Below are 15029 nucleotides of genomic sequence, written 5' to 3'. Positions count from 1 at the left end.
AAACAAAAACCAGAAAAACAAACCTTCTATGTTACACACACAGGAAAAAAAAAAAAGAGAGAGAAAAATAGATACCAGGGCTACTTGGTAGAGATATGAATTAAAAACAAACTCAATGGAAAAAGATAATATGCATCTCTGTCCTCACTCATATGTGAAAGGGTAAAGAAAGATTAATCTGATGGAGGCAGAGAGTAGAGTGAGGGTTATCAGAGGCTGGGAAGAGTGAGGGGAAAGGAAGAGAGGTGGGTTAATCGGTACCAACATACAGTTAAGAACACATTCTAGTGTTCCACAGCACGGCAGGGAGATGACAGTTAACAACAATATATTGTATATGTCAAAATAACTAGAAGAGAAGATTTAGAATGTTCTCAACACAAAAAAATGATGAATGTGTTTGAGGTGATGGACACTCCAATTACTCTCATCTGATCATTAGACATCATATGCTTCTACCAAAACATCACATGTACACCACAGATATATACGGTATTAGGTATCAATACTAATAAACTATAAAAATAATCATATGCACCTTCATCATATTCTGAAGTCCTCCTATATTAACAATAAAATAACAACCCCTCTGAAGAAGACTCAAGAAAAATCATTATCTCAGGATCCTGAGACACAAAATAACGTTTTATACTTGGGTTCTGCTTTCCACTTACAAAGCCCTTTGAACCTATATTCTTTATGTCTTTGGAAATATTTTGATCATTGCTGCTCCTCCATCAAGCTGGGGCCAGCCGTACCAGGCAGGAGGTGAGAGTGGGGACCGGAAGACCCCAGCACTGCCACTACTGGCAGAGAGATCTGGAGCAAGTCCCTGACGTTGCTGAGGACAACAGGGATGACAAATGCTGTGACAAACCTCACAGTCCTGTGTGAGCCTTAGCTGACGATGTGTGTGAAATTTCCCAGACCCTTACCCGAGAGCCGAGCAAGTGTCTGTTCACCCATGCATTTGTCACAGAGCGCTGGTTCACTGCCCTAATGTCACAGGGGAGGGGGCACAGCTGCAGAGTTTGGGTGGCTTTTGCCCAAGGTCACCCACCGTGTTAGTAAGAGGTAGAACGGACCCTTTAACCCAGAATCCAAGTGCCCTGCGAGCCTCGGCTTCTGAGCACTAGCTGAGAACCTGAGTACAGCAGGAGGAGGTAGTCTAGGAGCACCAGATTCCACAGAGCACGCTAGACAGGTTGAGCATCCCTAATCTGAAAGTCTCAAAGGCTCCAAAACCTTCCTGAGTGCCGATATGATATTCCAAGTGGAAAATTCCACACCTGACCTCACACAGTCAGTCACAGTCAAAACGGCTCACAACCATGAAGATGACATTGTCACCACGGCACAAAAAGTAACTAGAGCAGACCTGGTGGAAATGTGTGGTGGGCTTATTGAAAACTAACGCACTGTGCATTCACAACCAAACAGGAAATCATGTCAGTTCCTAAAATCAAAGAGACACGTCTAAGATGTCCGTTGTTGTGATGCTGGAGGCAACATTCTGAAAAGCCATCCAGCAGATGCCTCCTCACCCCTACAGGACCCACTCCCTGATCCTTCCACTGCTTCTGACGTTTCTTCTCGCCTAAAAAAGTAAAACATGGTGTACAGCAACCTCTCAGTGAAAACACAGCATTGCAGGTGGAGGCCAGAAGCTGTCGTTTAGCCGCTGATGCAGGTATCTGGTGATGCTATCGGGCTGCCTGGGTACCCCGAACACATTATTTTTCACTGCATTAATGGAATGTCATTTTTTTTTTTTTTTTTTTTTTATGGTAAGTACGTATGTGTGAATTAGTTTAAGAAAATGATTGCTTATCGCTAGCATATAAATTCTAAGTCAGGAAGGATGGGAATGTCACACAACCAGATTGTCCACATGGGTGGCTGAGATAGTGACATCTTTGCTGTTAGTTCAATGTACACCAACGTTGTTTCAGGCACACAGTTATTTTAAAATATCGTATAAAATTCCCTTCAGGCTAGATGCATAAAGCAGTTGAAACACAAACAAATTTCATGTTTAGACTTGGGTCCCATCCTCAAGCTATCTCATTATGTACATGTGTGAATATCACCCTCCCAGAAAAAATCCAAAATCCCCAACACTTCTGGTCCCACACATTTCGTATAAGGGATACTCATCTTGTATTATGCTCACAGCTAGAATTTTAGAATGCATGAATCATGACAATAATCCATATTTTTATTTAGAGTACAACCATGTTGCCCCAAAGATTTTTCTCAGCCAGTGAGAAGACGCAGTTTTTTTCAATAGGACTCCCGGGGCCGCAGTGGACAGGCCTCATTTTCCTTCTGGTCCCCAGGGGGGCCTTGGAGGGTGCAGATGAAAGCACACAGAGAACATGCAGCCCTGAGCCTCTTCACCTGCAAGTCCTGCCATCTTCTTCTCCAGAAATCCAAGGCTTAAGCCAATTCTTTGAAAGGCAAAAGAAGCATCACTTCTGCCAATATTTTTGATCAAGCTCTGAGGATCCTCTCATCCCCAAATAGAGCCAGGCTTAACTTTCCCAAGTGAGGAAAGGCTAGCTAGCTCAGGTGGGATGCCAGCTGACCCAGAGGCCCATACTTCTAGGCCAATATGATTCCAGTCCATTGTAGACAAGAGATGTTTCCCTCATCACGCTTCCCTGCTGTGCCCCTCTCTTCAGCGCAGCCTTCTGCACCAGCTTAAGAAATGTCTGTGGCACTCACACAAAAACCTTTTAGCAAAAGTTTATTGTGATCCACATAGAGATGATCTGAGGGACCAACTGAAGTTATTTTCCACAAAATTCAAGTCCTGCCCATGCACCTTCGTGTGAGAGGGACGCAGAGGGGCAGCAGGGCCATGGCGCACCAAGTGTGCTGAATGAATAAATGAATGCGCGGTCTCAATACAGAGCCTTGGGAACAGGCAGTCATCTGTATAAGTTATTAATTCCCCCCAAAGCCTCAAAAAGTCAATCAGTCAAAACAAATGACCCTTTCAGCCTGAAAAGTACCCACTCAGAGTCCAATTAGGAAAATAGGGTCTGTGTATATGCAAGCGTTGCATTTGCATTTGATTAATCCCATGAATTATCTAACAGCCTCTAGAGAGATTTTCTTTTTCTTTTAGTCGCTCAGGTCCTCCTTTCAATGTTGCATTTAGTTACTGTGAGGCCGAAAAAGTACAAATCTCTAAGCGGCTGTAACTACAAAATTATTACCACTGCCTCTTTTTTATAACCGAAAAAAAGAAGATCCAGTAATGTGGGCAACTGGCTGAAAACTCACGGGTTGTGAATTTTAGTCCTCTCCACCCATCTCTTTTATTCAGGAGGAGCCAACCGCTGCCCAAATTTCTGGGCCGTTTTTCTCCTTGTGAGATTGTGCCCCTGCGTGTTGCCATGGGAAAAATGCTACAATCAGCCCAAAGAGAATGTGCCTTCATGAAGTGAGCCCAGCGAGAGGACAACCACCAAAACATAGCGAAAAAAGGACACCTGCACGGGACCGCACGCAGGCTGGGCGCAGGTAGTGCGCAGGCGCCGGGTCCGCACCGCGCATGTGCCGGAAGCAAGCTTCCCCGCCCCCACCAGCTGCTGGCAGTGCCATCTGTTATCAGCCTTGCCCAGACTGCTCCCTCTGAATGGCTTTCCCTGACGCAGACCTGCTCGCCCTGTCAGATGCAATCAGGTCAGCCCAGCACTCTGCCCACGCTGGACCTGCTGCCTGTCGCAGCTCCCACCAGCTCCCACGGAGCCACGAGTTCCCAAGACAACACTGCATCTGCCAGGAGGCCCCTTCTTCTTTGGTTACTTGCCACACTTTGGCCGCCTGGCAAATGAGGGCTGTGCACCGCGCCACCTGAGACAGGCCCAAGAACGTTGCCGACTTCCTGCAGGGCACAGGCGGAAATGTCTTCCATCCGGAACAGCGTACCTTCCAAGCTGGGAACTGTCCCAGGTTCTACCACAACCTCAGGTGCAACCAGGCCGCTCAAGCGCCACAGGCAGGCAGAGGCACACCCAGGTCCCGTGGCTCTGCAGGAAGTGGGCGCGCCCAGAGGTGAGATGCAGAGCGCACGCGGGCTCAGAGGCCACACTCCACCAGGCAGCAGAACCCAGGAACCAACACAGCGTGTTTTCATCAAGCTTAGTTGAAACCTCCTGAAGTCTTCATTAAAAAAACAGAAACAGAAAGCAACCCACCACCACCAACAAAACCCAAGTGCTTCCCCGGCAGGCTCTCCATCACAGCACTCAGGCACTGCATAACATTAACCCCGGCTCCCTTCTCCCGGCTTCCGTGGGGCTGACATCGCCTCTCAGCTCTCAACAGTCTTCTTGCCATTATCCAGCCTGCGCCTCTCTTCATTGGCCTCCCACTTGAGCCCGCATCGGGGAGAAGACAATGCGAGTCTCCACCTTCGCACGCAGGCTCCCTGGCCTCCGGGGAACACCACGCTGGCCTCATTTATCTCCTGCACTGTTCCTTCCCTCTGCATCTGTGCAGGGAGACGCACGTCACTGGGGGCCACTTTCATGATTTTGTTGCCATCAGGATTAGCTGGATTAGGGGCCGGTACATAAGGACCCCCTGGTGCCGTGAGGAAGTTTCATCACCGGGTCAGCGTGGTGTGAACTATATTCTGTCAACACCACCACTCCTTATAGCCACCAACCAAAAAAGGGGGGAGGATGGAGGTGGGGGCGTGGCAGAGAAAATGCCTGGAGTGCAAAATGTATACACTCATCATAGCAATACATTCCCACATCATGCATTTCAAAGTGTGTGAGCCATTCAAGACTATTCTTCTTTCAAACAAGAAACCTATGTGATTCTTTTTTTTTTTTTTTTAATCTATGAAGAATTTGGTGGGTCTGACAGTGGAGGTAGGGAGAGTAAATATGGGTAGGCGAGTACGTGTAACTACCCAGAGGAAGAACAAAAAGCCCACAAAAAACCTTCTAGCCCCTTTCTAAAGCTGGTCAAACAGTTTGGGAAGAGTTGCACTGCTGAAACCTTGTATTTTGTTCAAGGCTAACACCTCCAGGATGGTTAGTTCCTCCTCTTCTTCTGAAGGACCAAAGCTATCCCATCCAGCAAGGATATGCCCCCATCTAACGTGAAATAAGACAATGTGGGCAGGAGAGTGGTGGAGGGAATGGTGTGGGGGGTAAAAGGATGGAGAGAAAAACAAAACAGAACTTTTAACTCCTTTTAAAACTTCAATGACTGAATTTTTTTCCTCCCAGGGAATCATTTACCTACCTCCATCCTGGCCCCACTCATCTGGACCCTGTGTGAAGTAAACACACAATTTCTACAGAAAGTAATGGGATTTCTGCAAGTGTGTGCGAGTGTGTGTTTTATAGAGCAGTCCCTCTTGCACAGAACTGGGCTGTCCCATCAAAGCCGTATCTGTTATATTTCTGTCTTTCTCTTCTGTTTGGCGTATTCACCAACAAGAGAAAAGGAGGTAAGCTTTGGCGGCCCTGACCTGCAGCTGGAACACAATACTTTCGCACAGCCCTGCCGACCCCTGACATAAATTTTACACCGCAGCTGGCATTTACACACTCAGCATTACCATATGTATAGCTGCTCGGTGCTAATTATGCTAATCACCTGTCTAACTCGCTGCTGCGAAAAATGGTTGCATTTAGCAGTCCAGCGCCTCCCAATGCAGCTTACTGTGTGGCTGAAATGTACATTCAGACGGCCCTGAATGGCAAGATTTTTCCACGTTGCTGGCTACATTCAGGCCTCAGAAAAATTTATTCAAGTCAACTGGTTTCGGTCCGCAACAAAAAAGTTACGAGAAAAAAGTGAGTGTGTTCTTGCCCTAACATTCTGGATCTGCTTGCAAGCAAAATGATAAATCAATTGGTGTGGGAAACAAAAAGGGAGAGAGATTTCTTTTGGGAGCCATGTGAAACTGTAGCCTATTAAAAAAAAAAAAAAGGAAAAAAAAAGGGTCATCCTATTCCCCAAATCTCTAGAAAGAGCAGTTAATAGATATTTAGCCCTAATCCCAATTCTCTCAAATTGCAAGCTTTGTTTGCAATTAAGCAAGGTATTAAACATGTGCAATTTTTTTTTTCTGGATCATGTGTAGACCAAAATGATGCTATCATATTTATCATTTTTTATTTATTACAACAATGTGTAAATCTCATGAGGAAAATAAAGTAAGAAGAAAGAAATAATTTCTTAGGCAGCTAGGAAAAATTCTTTTGTTATTTTCTCTTAGAAAGCCTCTATTTAAAAAGAGGCTGTGTGATGTTTGAGTCTATTTTGTGAAGGTTGCTGGTTTCCCACTAAAGGAGCAGAGGAAATCAGGGAGTGGGGGTGGGAATGTGGAAGAATTCACAAAAGAAAAAAAACAGTGGTGGGAGGAGAAAGAGGGAGTCAAGAAGCCTACATTTTCCTTCATCTCAAAATTCCTGGATTTATCATCACCATTTCTTAAAGCTGTTTCCTCAGATCACTCTGTAGAATAAATTTCTTAATCAGGAGAATATTGGTGCAGGTATTTCAACAATTCCCCAAATTCAGACTGAAATCCTATTTCTTCCCAACTCACAAAACATGTTCATATTAATTTTTAAAAACCCCGAACGTAGTCAGTCTCAGGGCTGCTTCCTATTAGGCTATCTGGATGGACAGGTCGTATCTGGACGCTCCGATTTCTTGTCATTGCTGGCAGCATCGTACCACACGTTTTACCGGAGGGGGGGCCCAAAGTGCCAGTGACTTTCTCACCTCCAAACAATCATCATTAGCAGACTCCTTACTTCAGAAATGCAGAAAGCAGGAGAAAACTGGAAGGCCATTTACTTCAGAATACACTGTGGGCTACACCCCTCCGGGCTGCACAACACCAGACGGGCTTTGCGACCCGTCAGCTTTCCAGGCTTGGAAGGTGCACCCACCCCACGGGCTTCCTCCCACGGAGGAGGTCACCCCGAGGCTCGGGCTCTCCGGCCTCGATTCCGCTCACCTTTCCGTTTAACCACCAGCAAATGAAAAACAGGATGCTCGCGCAACTTAAAGATGCTGCTGTGACAAGAGCACTCTTGTCTCTCTCCACCCTCCATTCTGTCCCACATTTTATACACTTCTCTGACCCAATGAAGCAACACTATCCAAGCCACATCTTGATTTGTTTGGCATCCCAATTCAAGTTGCTATTCTTTGCCATTCCAATGTGTTTATCTGGGTTTTGTAGTTTCAAATCTTGACTGTGCAGCCAAAAACACAAATGACACAACCACTACTGTGCTCACGGCAAAGCGCAGGGTTTGCCTCCCACCCCCCATCCTCTCAATATCGCACTCTTCTTAAATAGGAGATGGACCACCCTGCCTCGTGGCACGGAGCGGTGTTTACGTTGCAATACTTGACTGTGTAATACATCTGGCATTTTTGGGCAGGATTCCTGAGCTAGGGGCCAGAAGCCCTTAAGCAATGATTTAAGGGGAAAAAAAAAAGCCATGCACATTGACTTAACAAAGCCCATTTCCAGTTCCTTTTGCTTACTTTTGTACATGTTTCATTAATAACTGAAAACTATCTTGGTTGCTAAATTGGGTAAGTCTACTGCTTCTTTTCATTTATCCTAACAATAACAAATAAAGCTTGCACTGTTGTATGGGGACCTGCTTCTCACTAGCCTTGCTTTCATAGCAGTGGCATTACAGGACCCACATGCAGAGCGGACTATTTGGGCCAACTCACACCTGGGTTTCTGGATTAGAAATAAGGTCCTGCCCCCACATTATAAATCTCTCCAACAACAAACTTGCCATTCATTAGCAGGTATCTGACTGCCCACCAACAATAGTTTCCCTAACACATGTCGGCTGTTTCTCCAGCCATGCTCTAAACCCCAAATGAAACAGTCATACTCCTTCCTGGAGGGACTAAGGATGGGGCGCATCCTCCTGTACACCAGACTCCTAACATCCCCCACCACAGCCCGGCAGTTTCTCAATGGCAGTATTCTGCTTACGGAAGGCATGAGACATTGCAGTGTAAAGGGAAAAAAGCGCCCTAAATCCAATTTAAGAGAAAAAAAATCCAGTAAGTATTATCGTAAGCACCCAAATTCAAAGATTAGAAGAGAAAGTAACAGAAGTGTTTATATTTTGATGACCCTGATTACATCTGTGTATTCAAGCAATGTTCCCACGGAGAGAAGCCCGCAGAGCTTCCTCCTCCTGCAGGCAGAAGTGCCCTCACCAGCAAAGCCCTCTGCTCTCTGGATGTCAACCAAGACTTCTTGTGAGGATGGACCATAAAATCTGGATAAGGAATTGCATCGTCTTCGATCTAGCCAAGCTCCTTGTGCCCACTGGCTTTGGTGGGAGTTCTAAGCAAGGAAAACCTGAAGTGGGGCACCTGGGAGGGAAAGCCTTGGTTTGTGCTCCACTCACCGTCTCAGAAATGCTACGGAACCCGGTTCTTCCACTGTCCATGCGCCACGGTCAGCAATACAAGCAGGGGACCAAGACTTATTTCCCACTCTCTCTGGCGGTGTGGTATGGGTTGAAGAAACTTGTCAATGGATTTTAAAGTTGCCTCAGCAGTCCATTAAAAAAAGTCGTGATTCTTCAACAGGGGAATCACATCTTCTGCCAAGGGCCCATCAAAGAGTGTGGTCTTGGAACCAACCCTAACCAAAATAAGAATGCCAAGGATGCAAATGGCAGCTCTGTATCTAGTATCTCCCGCAGCTGGCTTGAAATAATAAATGTTCTCATTCCCTCCTCTTAGTGTTTGATTAGCCAGACTTACAACCATTTCAGAGTTCACACTAGTAACTGCAGAGATCCACTTGGAAGGAAATGACGTGGGCAGCTTAGAGTGGGTGGGTGGGAGAAAGGGCAGGAGGGAAGGGGGGAAGGGGAGGAGGCAGCAGAGGTTCTGGGAGCCAGTGAGGGGCACAGAAAACATTAATAGTATTATAATAGGACAACACAGCTATGGTTATTGTGTGGGGGTGTCTGACACAGCTGGAATCCCCTCAACTTTTTCTCCCCCTAAATAGTGTCAAAAGAGTGCCAGAAATTAAAATACTACATTTATGCAAAGTGGCTTCTATGAAATCTGGTCCCCTTTACAGTTATTTTATAATATTTCCATATTTGTTTTAAAAGCCAAAAAACCTTTTGCAGTGAAACACATCCCCGAGTAGAACCGACACTCATCGGGGCAGACAGCTAGCATGGTGAGGCGGGAGGCGGCCACAGAGCGCCCCCTTTCTCTGCCCCATTGTGACTCTCCCCTACCCCAATACAAGCAGGAGAGCAGGGCAGACGAGTTTCAGCTTGCCCCGAGTGGACAGAGCCTGGGGTCACAGGCAGGTCAGCTTTGAAGGAGAAACCCAAATGAAACATAAACATGGCATTGTGGAAACCAGACGAATCTCCCGTGGCTTGTCCAGCCAGCATTAATCTCGGCATCAGCTGTGGCGCATAATCTAAACACACGGATCAGGCTGTTCATACATCTGGAAGCTGTCATCTTCTGGAACCTCCGGGCGGCATCTGATGTATCTGAAACACCCCATTACCCAACCTGTCCCCTCAACTTGTTGAAGGGTCAAGAATGGCAGACAGCAAAGACACGGGGAGGATTTGCAGGGTCAACTGCCCTGTGTAGAAGACACCTGAGGGCTATTTGTTCTTTTTTAAACAATCATTTCCAATTGTTTTTCTCCAAATATCAAAGAGACCCCACAACTTCTTCCACCTAAATGTACATATGCACTAGTGCAAACTAATAAATACCTATCTAAGCATATTTTTCCTTTCAAACCATGTACGGCGGGGCAGGGTCCAGGGAGCAGAAAGGAGCTGCATTTTTCTTCCTGTCCCTTGTGAAATGCCTCCAAAATGGCAGCCCCAGAGAAAAGAAACCAGGTGCTCACTGTGGAAGGGCAGTGACAGCAGAGTTCATGCTGCCCTTCTGGCTGGGACGCCTTGGTCCCTTGCTGTCCCTTGGTTCTGCTCCATAAGGGCTCCTGGGGGGACAAGGGGGAGTGGTTTGTGACAGAAACAGCTGGAGGAGAATGACACCACCAAAGAGTTCACACGCTAGCCAGGCTTCGGAAGGAGCTGTTATTTCAATATGCACAAGGGCAGTGGTGTCTTCCATTAAAGCTTCTATTAAAGCACCCACACACCGGTCCATGTGCCTGCTGAATGTCTGGATGGAGTTCCCCTGAGGGCAGACACTGTGGCTTTTCACCAACATCTCTCTGGAGGTGCTAAAAACCTGCAGGCTTCTGGGGTTGAGGTGGAACCAGCCTTTCTGCAAATTTAGATATCCCCCACCCAAAAGGTACCCAAATATAAAGCATTTCTTTCCTCCACGGCCTCTTTCCTCTTTCGACCCGTCATGGTGTTTTTCTTTGATGTTTAATGTCATTCTAAGAAAAACAGTTACCTGGGTCAGTAAATACAGGAATGGGATGGGGGGGTTATCTTAAAGAAGAGACTAATACTCTTGCATCTCTGCAATGTATTGTAGCCACAAATGCATCACCATAAACGTCTTCCACCTGCATAGCATGAGTCTTCCAGTCAAAACCTTTTTAGCATCTAAACCAGTGGGTCTCACCTGAGATGATGTGGTGCACCCCCTCCCCCAGTGACATCTGGCAATGACTGGAAACACTGGTGGTCACAACTGGGAGGGTGCTACTGGCATCTAGTGGGTAGAGGCCAGGATGCTGTTAAACATCTTACAGTGCACAGAACAGCCCCCGACAACAGAGGATGATCCAGCTCCAATGTCCACAGTCCTGAGGCTGAGGGACCTTGCTCCAAATTGAAGGAAGCAAGCACTCTGTTCTTGCCCAGTTCATATAAAAATTGAAGGAGTGGTGAAACTCAGTCATCTCCTACAACTGATTGCCTGAGTTCAAGAACACTGAAAGAGTTAACACTAGCAAGGTACAAACTTGAAAGCACTTACACATATCATGCCGTATTTAAAAAAACAATTTCTTCTATTTTCCTTTAAAAAAAAAAAAAAGTCAAAATCACAACCTGCCTCCTCCCCGCTTGATGCTGGCCTGCAGCAATGTTCACATCCAAACACCAAGGCAATATGGATTCATTTCAAGGCTGTTGCCCTCTGCAGAAAAGGAGGCCAGGAGCTGGGCAAACTTTTAGAAAAAACAAAAAGCTCAGAGAGATAAATGAATGTTCTATCGCTGGAGAAGCTTGACAAGAAACTTGTGTCTGAGGGAGGGCTGGAGTGAGGGAGTTGATATGAAAAGAAATAGATACTGAGGGAGATGGGCTAAAACTGCTCAACAAAAAGGAAATACCAACAAAGAAATAGGCAAGATTAAAAATAACATCAGTCTGTGCCCAGAAGGGCGAGATCCAGGTGAAGCACTCAGGGCTCCAGGGAAAACACTAGAGGCCAACATGTGAGCACACTCCTGAGACAGGGATGGCTCGCAGGAAGCGCTGACAGCCCCCAGCCCAAGCAGGGAGACTTCTGTGAAACGGCCCTGAGGGACCAGCCCAGCTTCCAGGCTCCCACCCAATCTCAACCACCCCACAAAGGGAGGCAATGGCTGCCCTCCAAGAGACCACATTCCTGTTCTCTGAGCCTTTGCCCATGCTGTTCCTTCTGCCTGGAAAGCCCCCTACCCTCTCCCCTCCAGCCCCTGTGCCTGGCTCAGGCCTCCACCCTTGAGGCCGTCCTGGAAGATGTCCCTGATTTTCCTGCCATTTTGGCACTGCTGTCCTTCATGTTAACCACCCACACACCAGTCCACGTGCCTGCTGAATGTTTGGATGGAGTTCCCCTGAGGGCAGACTGTGGCTTTTCACCAACCTCTCTCTGGAGAGCTTTCTGCAATGGCGGTGCAGAACCAGTGGTGGTACTGAGAACATGTGCAGAATGAATGCTTCTATTTTTATACAATGACAATTAGTTTCTCCCCCACCTTGCTGCCATGGTCGTGTTTCTGCAATAGCAGATGTCCACTACATTAGTCAACATATTCTCTATCAAACCTCACTACTCCACAATATATGTGAAACTGATTTGACAATTTTGATTTACAAACACTATAACTCTAAAATTCAAGCTGGTATCTTAACATGTAATTGACAGTTTCTTAAAAGGCAAGCGTTATATGGACATTTAAACAACAGAATACAATAATTCTTATCACCAATGCCTACACATGCACACACGCGCGCACGCACACGGACTCTTCCTCATCTAGCATATATTAGTCTGCACATTGTGGCTGATGTCATCTAACTCTTTATAAAGCCACATTTCCCCAGCATGTTAAACAAAGCATGCAAGTCAATTTGAAGATACAGCCTTTTGAGTGGATCCCTTTAATTTGCTGGCTGCTTTAAAAAGATAACATTAACATGACTTTGGCAGATAGGAGAATATGCAGAATAAGACAATGTGCATACACACACGCTCCTGTGATTTTAAATCGCAGGAGAAAGAGGTTCTTCCAAACTATCCCTCAGCATCCCTCTCCCCTTAAAATCTCATACTTTACTCTCTTCTGTTGCTTTCTAACTAGGGCAATATGCTACCTCTATCCATTTCGTTTGTGTAGCAAGCACTCTGTTCTTGCCCAGTTCATATAAAATTTCACGTCTAGAACTTTCAGAACAACGTACCTCTTAACAAAGCACCATCTAACAGATTTCTTTACTGATCGCCATGAGGAATTTATCTATGAGACAGATGCACAAAATGAACTTAAATTTGGAGCTGCTACTCAATTCATGGACATCTACTGAGGTCTAGGACAGCAGATTTCTCACTCCTGAATGCAAATGCTCACACTACTTACTGCTGACGTGAACACTCAGCTCACTGTGTCACAAACAAGATCTCTACACAGTTACTTCTGCTTTGAAATGAAATTAAATCTATATGGCTACTGTCATATAGTCACCTATCTAGTTGGGTTTATCTGCATTTACGAAACTTGCTTCTTCTTTAGGGGAAGAGAGAATCTAGCACAGAATGAATGAATGAATGAGAGATCCAGGACAGGGCAACAGGAGAACAAGTGACTTATGTCATCAGTAGGCAAAACAGACCTGGAGACACACAGCAACCCATAGTTTCCCATCTGTAAAACGGGACAATCCTCATCATAAAGACGTTACATCCACTATCATGTTAGAGAAACAAAATAAAGTAATAATAGACAGCTATTTTATTGAGTTGCAAGGCATGTGACAATATATAACAAATGTCTGGTACATAGCAGTTGCTCAACAAGTGACAGTACTAGTACTGAGTAAATAACATTTGGCCCAAGAACCAGTCAGCCATGCTGGAACTGCCAAAAGTAAGCAAAGTGAGTGTGCCCCTCAGAAGTGTCCTCACCCAGTCCACTGAAAAAGAAAAACTCTACTCCCTCTCACTACACAACTGGCAGCTCCCATAAAACCGCTAGGAAGCACACTGCATCTCCTTCCAGGACTTGAAATGGGTCGTGTTATGCAGAAGGCAAGTTATTTCCAGAAATATGCAATGTTAAGAAAATAAATCACATTCTCTCTCCTTCAACGTGTTAAAGGTCCACTGAGAACAAAATCACGTTTTGTTATCCTCATCAGATGGCAACAAATACAGGTTGGATCAAGTGGTGGGAGGTGGTGGATGAGCCGGCCCTCCCTGTTCTCAGGCCCTACTCTGTCCCAGAATCTATGGCAGTGCCCCTACAGTCTAGCCAATCACATCACTTCCAAACTCCCCAGCTGGGGCTCCTGCTGGTGTGTCACGCCCATGCCTAAAATGCCCTCCTTCCCCCACCGCCTCCAATTCTCTCCCCCCCACCGCCGAGTCTGCCTCATCACTTCCATGGAAGCTCCCCTACCACCCTCTTGTAACTTTCACAGCCCATTTCAACTGTGAACCCAAATGTAGTCCAAATGCATCGAATTCTAATAGTTTTAAATTGTGCAGTGTCGCACACACTTGAGTCTCCTATGGTGCTTAACACAGTGCTAGGGACATCATAGGTGCTCAGGAAACTTGTTGCTAGGAGCATAATAGCTGCTCGATAAAACCCTTCTTTTATCTACCAGTGATACTGGATCGCTGAACTGAGGTAAATGACTCCATGGATTCACTCCAAAGAACGCTTTTGTATTAATTACCAAACTACTTAAGGCAGGAATGTTTTGTCTTAATTATGTAGACTATTATTTTAATTGTCACTTCTCAATTAAATACTCCAACTCCACCACAGGCTTGCAAAACTCCGCAAGCTGAATCTTCACAAACAAGGAGAGATTAAGGATATATTCTCCAGGGTTCGTCTCCAACAGCATCCTGAAAGGGATCACTGAAGCGATTAGGCGCATAACTCCTCAGCTTCCACATGCTGTCCGGGGGAATGTTCCAGGCATTTTGGTTTGAAATATCTACATAGTCACCTCAACTCTCCCCTACCACCCTCTTGTAAGGTAAGGGATGCCCCAAGTGGTGTTTAGGGTTAAAATGATTCCAAATAGCAGGATTTGGAATTTGCCAAAAAGAAAAATAAGAAACAACCAGCGGGGGAAAAAACTGAAACCTGTGTCACCAAAATCATGTAAAAATGTTTGCCTTCGAAAAAATACACATCTATTTTAAATCTGCAACTGCTTTGCTAAGAAAGGTCCCAAGAACTCTAAAACTGAGGACTGTGGATAAAAGACTGGTAGAACCCCTCCAAGAGGTCCCTTCACCCTCGCGTTCTTAAAACATTTCTTTCCTTTGCCTGCAAAATGCAGCCTTCTCCCAGAATAATTCCATGTCAAAAGCCCCCACCCGCGAGGAAACATTAATCTACTTTGCAAACATGCGTTCCAGTCTGTGCCTTACTATTTTTTTTTCCACTCCTTCCACCCCCACCCCGCTTTTTTTGTACCTTGAGACAAATGTTTTTTTCCCTCAGAGTTGAAAGCTGTCCAAAAACAGGACCACACACGCCGCCGCCTCCGCAGGCCCGCGCTGCGCCCGCCCCCGGC

At 45.9% G+C, this 15029-nt stretch overlaps 1 protein-coding gene across 7 annotated transcripts in view; it reads right to left on the bottom strand.

The window, feature by feature from the left end:
* Nucleotides 1-15029, bottom strand: part of PTCH1 (patched 1) — a 76297-nt gene that overhangs the window by 48875 nt on the left and 12393 nt on the right. The gene's annotated exons all lie outside the window — the stretch shown is intronic.

This window comes from Colobus angolensis, unplaced genomic scaffold, assembly GCF_000951035.1.
Source record: "Colobus angolensis palliatus isolate OR3802 unplaced genomic scaffold, Cang.pa_1.0 Scaffold72, whole genome shotgun sequence".
NCBI lineage: Eukaryota > Metazoa > Chordata > Mammalia > Primates > Cercopithecidae > Colobus > Colobus angolensis.
Note: the sequence above shows the minus strand (reverse complement) of the source record. Positions and strands in the feature narration are given on the sequence as shown.